Genomic DNA, 8,163 nt, shown 5'->3' on the forward strand with positions numbered 1-8,163 from the left:
AGTAGTTTGGATGATACATTTTTGTTTATAAATAATGGAAACTGATAATCTAGCCTAAGGAAAAAAAGTACTTTAAGTATTAATATACGGAGGCAAGAACTCAAGGAGAACTAAGAAAAAGTTGAACAATCAAGTTTCAGAAAGAAGGAGAACAGGGACTCCTGGGTATGCAGGAGTAGGATTTCAAAATCTTTTTCTTGCTGTTAATGTGACTCGGTTCGCAATTCCCAGACTGACTCTCAGCCCAAAGTTTTGAAAGAAGGAGCCGGACTGATCCAGTCTGAGTCAGGTGATCACTTTGATCCACTCTGCTCTAGCCTGTGAGGCAGGGTCATGAGGTCCAAACACAGTGTGGGGAGGGGAAGAGAGAGTTTTCAAAGAAAGATACCTAGTAGGAGGCAGCTAGTGACCACCCTTGAGTCAACTCTCTTCATTTTACACAAGTGGAAGCAGGGGCCCAGAAAGGTGACGCGACTGCCTCAAGGCCAAGTAGCTAGTAGTGGAAGAGCGGGACTAAGATACAGCCCCACCCTCCCGCCAGCTCCTGGGACAGGGCTCTTTGATCCGTCCTGCTGCTTTTGTTCCTTGCATGTTTTATGGCCTCAATCGGTCTTCCCCCACCTGTCCTTCCCACTGCCCACACAGCAGTCTTCCAAAAGCCCGAATCTGATCATGACATTGCCCTGCTAAGTGGCCATCTATCACCTCTAGTCCAAACTCCTTAGCACTGCAGGCAAAGCCCTTTTAATCCCACCTCGCAGAGTGTACAAGTCTGCTCAGGCTGCCATAACAAAATACCACAGACTGGGTAGCTTAAGCTACAGAAATTAATTTTCTCACAATTCTGAAGGTTGGGACGTCCAAGATCAAGGTGATGGTAAGGTTGGTTTCATTCTGAGGCCTCTCCTCTTGGCTAGTAGGTGGTTGCCATCTCACCGTGGGCTCACAAGACCTCTGCTTTGTGTGCTCATGGAGAGAGACCTCTGGTGTTTCTTCATCTTCTTATAAGGACACCAGCCCTATTGGATGAGAGCCCCATCTTTAAGACCTCATTTCACTTTAATTACCTACATAAAATCCCTGTCTCCAAATACAGTCACAGTAGGTGTAGGGGTGTCAACCCATGAAAGTTGGGGGAACACAGTTCAGTGCATAACATGGAGCTTTTCCCATTCTGCAACATGGTCACTCCCTTCCCCATCTCCCTTACATTTGGCCACTGGGCCTACCTCAGCCCAACCCCATAAGCCTTGCTTTTTCAGATTCCCTCCCCTTGGAATGTACTCTATTCTTTATTCTCTGCTTGTACTTCAAGTCCCAACTCAATGGCTGTAACACCATGAAGTTTTAGGCATGGACATCTTTTGAGTTAGACACCCCCCCCCACTCTGTGCACTTCTTTAGCGCTGTCGTGCCTGTGTGTCACTGGGTGTGTCCTATGTATGGGCTGCATGTATATATCATTGCCTTTGCCACATTCTATTTTAATAAATTTGTGTATGTGTTGGTCTTTTAAGTAGACTGTGAATTCCTGGAGGGTGGGAACTATCTTATTGCTTTTAATCTTCTCTCTCTCCTGTCTACCCAGTATTTGGCACATGGTAGATACTCAATAAGTATTGGTTGAATAAATAGGCAGCATGATTATAGAAAGGAAAGACTACCTACCATATTCTTTGCCTCCGTTTCATCACCATCTCTTTCAGGAAAAACATCTCATGAACGATGGAGAGATATATGTGCAACAAAAATTGAAGGAGAAAGAAAGCAGAGAGTAGAAATTCGAACATTTTTCTAAAGTGATAAGGAAAGCAGAATTTTGCTTATTCACTAATGACAATGGGGACACCGACCTCAGATTATGAGGTTTTGCACACTGGGTCCCTGGTGCATAAACAAGGGAAGAATTAATCATGCTTTTTCATGTTGCTCTCTAATACTGCTACCAGGTTATGTGGAAATTGCAGTGGGAAACCCCATGAAACACCCCGATAGGCAGATGAGAAACAAACATGATAAAATACATGAGTACCACACCGTAAGACTCACTTTTTCATTCATTTTGACAAGGATAATGTAGTTTTAATTACTAATGATAATATGTATCGCTTCCTAGTAAATGTCTTGTGGTGTATTTTGTAAACCTTTCATCGTAGAAAAGCACAGTCCTCCCAAATTTGTTCATTAAACTTTTGTTAGAAACTAAGAGGTTATTGGCTGTCAGGGGAAAATGAGCAAGTTTATGAATTGGCAAAGAGGCATTAATAGCCTTCTCCTATAGCAGTTGTGTACTATGAAAATTAGAGAGCAAGAGGCAGTGGTCTTTTAAAATATTTTTATTTAATTGGCATTATAATTTCAAAATTAATAAATTGAAGAAAGGCCATATTCAATTCTGTCTCAAAATGACTGAATAGTTGATTAAAACCTAATTTCATTTTCAAGGTCAAAGAAGTGGTATATAAAATGTGTTTGCAGACAAGGTAGCAGAGGTAGACAATTGTTTTACTTTGTTTATGTTTTACACAATTCAGTGTTCCTATCAATGTGTGTTTGTCCTTGTAACAAATCACACACAATTATCAATAAGAATTCAAAGAATACAGCTAAGGTGTGAAATTATACAAATCATGCCACTGCAAAGAAAAGGCCCCAGAGGTGAACTGTATATTGAATTTTTCGAAGGAAAATTATGTGTTTGTGAGTGTGTGTCACTTGATGAAATGATTGTCATGAAAAATTACATCTTATCTTGAAAGAAATGAGTAAGAATGAGAAAAATCACCATAAATTCTCTCTGCATAAGGAATTGTACCTTTTTACAAAAGAATTCTTCTCTAAGTCTCTAACCATAGTATATGCTACATGTCAATCACACATATCTTCACATATGGGGTAATATAAATACGTACTTTTATCTGCACTACATTCTTTGGACCTAGTTCACACTCATGTCAAAGGGAAATAAAGAACTTTGGTATCATCTAATTCTGTTTCTCAAAGCATAGCCCATGGACTGCCTATGTTAGAATCCCCTGGGATACTTGTTGAAAATACTTCTCGGGTTCTAATCAAGACCTGCTGAATCAGAATCTCAAAGGTAAATCTTATGATGAGGCATATTAGGGAACCACTTGTCTAGATAATTCAGGCAAGACTTATTTCCAAACCATCCAATTGGTTTCAATACATTGGTAACAAAGAGTGAAGCCCGGCAGATTCAAAGATGGTGGAAAGGCTTTTGTGACTTAGAGAAAATCTTCAATTGCAGAATGCTTTTCAAAAAAATGGAGTTTTATATTTTTAAGTGTTGTCTATACTATAAATGAAGACATAAATGAGTACTAATAGATTAAATGAGGAGCATTCATGAAAAAGTTATTATTCGCAGCCTGTCCTATATATTAGTGCCTCCTAAACATAAAGCTTTTCTAATATTCAAGACTTGGTTACCGGATGCAGTGGTGAAAATGTCATGAAGAAATTCATCGTTTCTGAGTCCCTGTTTGTAAAAGCTATACTTTTCTTAGACTACATTCTCTACTTGAGAGGAAGATCCAGGAATTGATAAAATAAGAAATTTCAAACCTTTTGCTAAATAAGTCTTACATAGACATTGTCTGAATTAGAGGAAGAGCTCAAGTTAATGGAACATGAATTGACATTTGAGTGAAAGAGTTCTGTAGAGTATCTTGACCATGGAGTGTGGGACATCTTGGCAACAAACAACAAAATGATGAAATCCATCATTTCACCTCTGGATTGCTCAAAAGAATATAAATGTAAATTTCAATATAAATATAACCTCAATATGACATGCTTTGCTCTAATGTTCTTCAGGGTTAAGCTTGGATTCCTGGATTTTATGACTTTTAAGAAATGTACCTGGATCCCTCAACACTGCTCTTGGATCACTGGAAGGGTCCCAGATCTCAGTCTCTGGGATAATCTTTAACAAAGCTGTGAAATGGGTAAATTTTCCGTTCTTGCCACTATAACCCACAACTTTCTCTGCTGTAGCCTCTGTTTTTGGAACAGGTAATATATAAGGCACTGGTTAAGTCCATACTGCTTGCATCCAGAAAGAGGTTTTGTTTGAATCATGGCTTTGTCACTTACTAGTTTTGTGCCCTTGGGAAATGCACTTAACCTCTCTGTACCTAATGAGGTATCTGTCTTATCTACCATGCTATCTGTGTTGCCTATCATGCCAGACTAAATGGAATAAAGCATGTTACACATGTAGCAAGACACCTGGTACACAGTGAGCATTCACTGTGGCCTATTTGCCTACCATCTCACCCCCATCCCACTTCCCAGTGGTCTCTGAGCAAACTTAGCTCCGAAGGGTTCCTGCTGCAGGTGTTCCCCAGGCCTTGATCAAGGGCTATTCTAGCTACTCTGCCCTTGACAGTTAAGTGGTTAGGATTGGGTCCATGTATCCTCCTTCCCACGGCATTTGCATTTAAAGGGAGCATTAGACAGGACTCATTTGATTGCAAGTGGCAGCAACCTAACTTGAATTAGCTAAGGAAAGGGGGCATTTATTGGCTTCTGTGCAGGGATGTAGCTAAGGACGATTGCCTCTCATCTCTATTTCTCTCTACCAATTGGTCTCATCTCCTCCCTCTGCCTATAGGCTTCCTCACTGCACAAAAACCATGGTCACTGGCACCTACAGGCTCATATCCTCATTTCCAGAGAGGAAGGGGCTCTTATCTCTCAGCTCCAAATAGAAGTCCTGGGGAAGGACTCAGGAGGGTCCAGTTGGGCCCCCTGTTCACCCTTCAACCAGTTGTGATGGCCAGAGCTTAGCGAGGGCTCGATCCCTCTGAACTGGACTACATGGTGACAGCAGGGGCAAGAGAGGTGGACCTCCAGAAGAATGGATGGAGGTAGCACAGGCACGACTTTGGGGAGAAGTCTTGTAAGGTAAGCAGAGATGTTCTGTCTCTTTTCTTGAAGTGGAGGAATGAATTACTAATGACAATTTCAAATAGCAACTGCTGCTCTATAGAAAATGGAGATGCATGACGTGAAGACCTAGAGCCCTCCAAATACATGTCTTGTTGCAACAGGACTTTTTTATTTGGTCACCAAACTGTTACCTAAACGAGTAGAAAACCGAGATCTTACAGATAAAGCCGCCTGATTCCGTTTTGAAATGTGCCCACTTGCATGGCTGTTTGCTACATGTTTTAAAAGCATTGATGAGCTATCTGTGCCTGAGCAGGAGTCCCTGAATGACTGATGTAGTGCAGTGGTTCTCAAAGTGGGGCTCCAGGCCAGCATTGCCAGGGAACTCTCTAGCAATATAAATTCTTGGGTCCCACTCCAGACTTAATGGATCAGAAATTCTAGGGATGGAGCCCAGGAATCTGCATTTTAACAAGCCCTCCAGATGACTCTGATGTACCATGTCAAAGTTCGAGAAGCAACGGTGTAGAGTATGCCATGGTAGCTGGCCCAGATTCCCCCCTTCAGGACAGCAGTACTTCAGAACTCATTCCCTCAAACTCTGGGGGTTTGGCAGCTGCGAGCTCTTAGCTGAGTCCTTCTCCTGAAGAGAGTCACCTTCTCCAAGGTCAAACTTCCTTTCTGGGTATTCTGTATTCCTGATTGGTCTATGGAGGTAAGGAGGGGGCATCCAAAGTCTTGACCCCCTTTCCTTAACTTGGGACACCTTTGAAGGTCCATCCCAGTCCAGAGCTCCCCATGGAAACCACTGAGGACTTTGGCATGACTATGTCGCTGCTCAGCCCCTCCCTCCACCCGAGCCTGATGATCTTGCTGCTTCACAGCACAGCCCAATAAACTTCCTGCATGCAAATCACCATTTCCAAGTCTGTTTCCAGGACAACCAAACTAAGACACCTGGCTCCTCCAGATAAGAGTTAGGACCACCCACAGCCACTCCCATAAGAGAGAGGGCGGCATAGCCACCTTTCTGGAATAGCCCAAGGCAACAGGATGCCCTTTCGGTCCCTCTCAGATGAAAAGATCTGTACTTCTTCCAGTGCAGTTTCCAGGGGACCCTACTGGGAATATTCTGTTCAGGCCCTTTCTATGCCAACACTATGTGCTAATCCCTGTGCTGGTGGTGAGAAATTATAACCCATGACCATTCACTCCCCTCTTAGGTTAGAACCTCCCCTTCTTCTCCACCAGGGATCCAAAGCATCAAAAGGCTCTCTTGTATTTTTCCCACTCACCATGTTTGCATCCTTATGTAAAAGCCAACTCATTTAGAGGAAAAAGGATCTGCTTTTAATGTCATGTCTGCACTGAAAATTATCTTCATTGCTACCAGGATGGGTACCCTCCTGAAAACTTGGCCACCTAGCCTGCTTGGGCATAAGACCTGCCCTGGGCCGTGTAGCAGAACTTTCCTCACTCATCCTCTGAGATCGCAGGGACAGGAAGCAATCCAAATCCTCCACGTGCAAAGCTGTGGCATTCACAACTCCCCACCATCTGGCCTGACCCATATCTCCACCTTCATTCTCATCCACACACACTTTCACCCAGCAACACTCAGCCGCTCATCACTCCCTAATACCAGCAGGGCTTTTCGTCTATGAGCCTTTGTCCAGCTTGACCGTACACGGCTTCTCTCGTCTCCTAAATGACAAGTTCCTTGAGGCCTGGGGTCATGTCTTGGACAACTTCATAGCCCCCATAAGGCCTGGTACAAGTGCTTTCACATAATGCAGAGAGGATCCAAAATATTTGGTATATTGCTGTCACCATTACAGAGAAATACTAGCCTGTTGTTACTTCTGAGACATTTTTATAAACACAGTCCTGTCCTCCAAAAGAAACATGAGCATTAAAATAAATAAAAACAATATTCCTAACAATCTGTGCCCAGGGTGACCATGTGTAGTGCTTTGCCCCCTAGAACAGTCCTGATTTACTCCTGCTGTCTGCTTATAATTATTAATACTAGTGTCCCAGATTGGATGATAAATTTTATGGTCACCCTACTTATGCAACTCAAACCATTAGCTGAAGTGTGCTCTGCTTACCTGTTTTTAGGAAAATAGCACAATAAGAATTTTAAAAACAGCGTGTGCCTTGCACATATTTTTACCTGCATGTTCTCACACACTTCTCTTCCTGTACACACATTTCAAATGAATTTTTACTCAGGGCCAGTGCGCAGAGTTTTTCCACACCAGGGTTTTGAGGGACGCTCTCCAACAGATGGACACTGGTACAAGCCAGGTCAGAGCCTCCGTTTAGGGTCCAGGGACTGGTCTCCTTTTTGCCAATGACAGAATGTGGAGGCCATTTGAGGGTCCCTGGTTTCTCTCATTCAACTTAACCAAAGCTAATGGTTTCTGCTGGAGGTCAGATATATCCCCCGCAAGGCTTTTCAGTAAGATTACTTAAGATTAGCATGGGAGGATTGAGGGGATTGTGACTGGTTTCTCTGCTCTCAAGATGCAAACAGCTTCTGCTAACAGAAAATGTCCCCATTTCTGCTAACAGAAATGGTGAGTGGGACCTTAATGTATTCTTTTTTATATTTGCTTCAGTTAATCATCACGTAATTAGATAATAATAAATAACTCATAAATACACGTTTCATCTAATCCTCGCGATAGCCCTATTAGATGCTATTGCAATTACTATTTTATGCATTTTCATATTTATAGCTAATATTAATAATAGCTCCCATTTGTTAGTGTTTACTATGTATCAGGCACTGCAGAAGCAATTTATAGATATTAGCCTGTTTCATCCTTGCCACACTAGCTGAATAGAGGTCTATTGTTTACTACCCTCCATGTCCCCTCAAATACAAAAGAGGACCTTGTCTTGTTCACAGCTGTATCCCCTGTAAACACACCGAGAGTTGTGTTTGGCACAAAGCAGGTTCTCAGTAAATACTTTTTGAATGAATGAATAAATGAATGAGTGAATGAATGAATGAATCAACAAACCTGTGAGGAAAGTGTTCTTATCTGCGTTTTGCAGATGAGAAAACCAAGGCTTGAAAAGGGCAAGGAATTTGCCAAGATCTTGTAGATCACAAATTAGGGACTGTGAGATCGCAACTTCTTAAACATGACAATATATCCCCTCCCCCATTTTCCTGATCAGAAAGTTAAGTGACCTGCTCAGGACCAGCTAAGCACTAAATTATTAGAACTCAGA

The 8,163-nt window shown here is 42.2% G+C and overlaps 1 long non-coding RNA gene across 1 annotated transcript in view; it reads left to right on the plus strand.

The window, feature by feature from the left end:
• LOC132521752 (uncharacterized) overlaps positions 1–3,943 on the plus strand; it is a 39,255-nt gene extending 35,312 nt beyond the window's left edge. The window contains exon 3 of the long non-coding RNA XR_009540951.1: positions 3,841–3,943. This is a non-coding gene — a long non-coding RNA (uncharacterized LOC132521752). The remainder of the gene's footprint in view (positions 1–3,840) is intronic.
• Positions 3,944–8,163: the final 4,220 nt, after the last annotated feature.

Source organism: Lagenorhynchus albirostris, chromosome 6 (assembly GCF_949774975.1).
Source record: "Lagenorhynchus albirostris chromosome 6, mLagAlb1.1, whole genome shotgun sequence".
NCBI lineage: Eukaryota > Metazoa > Chordata > Mammalia > Artiodactyla > Delphinidae > Lagenorhynchus > Lagenorhynchus albirostris.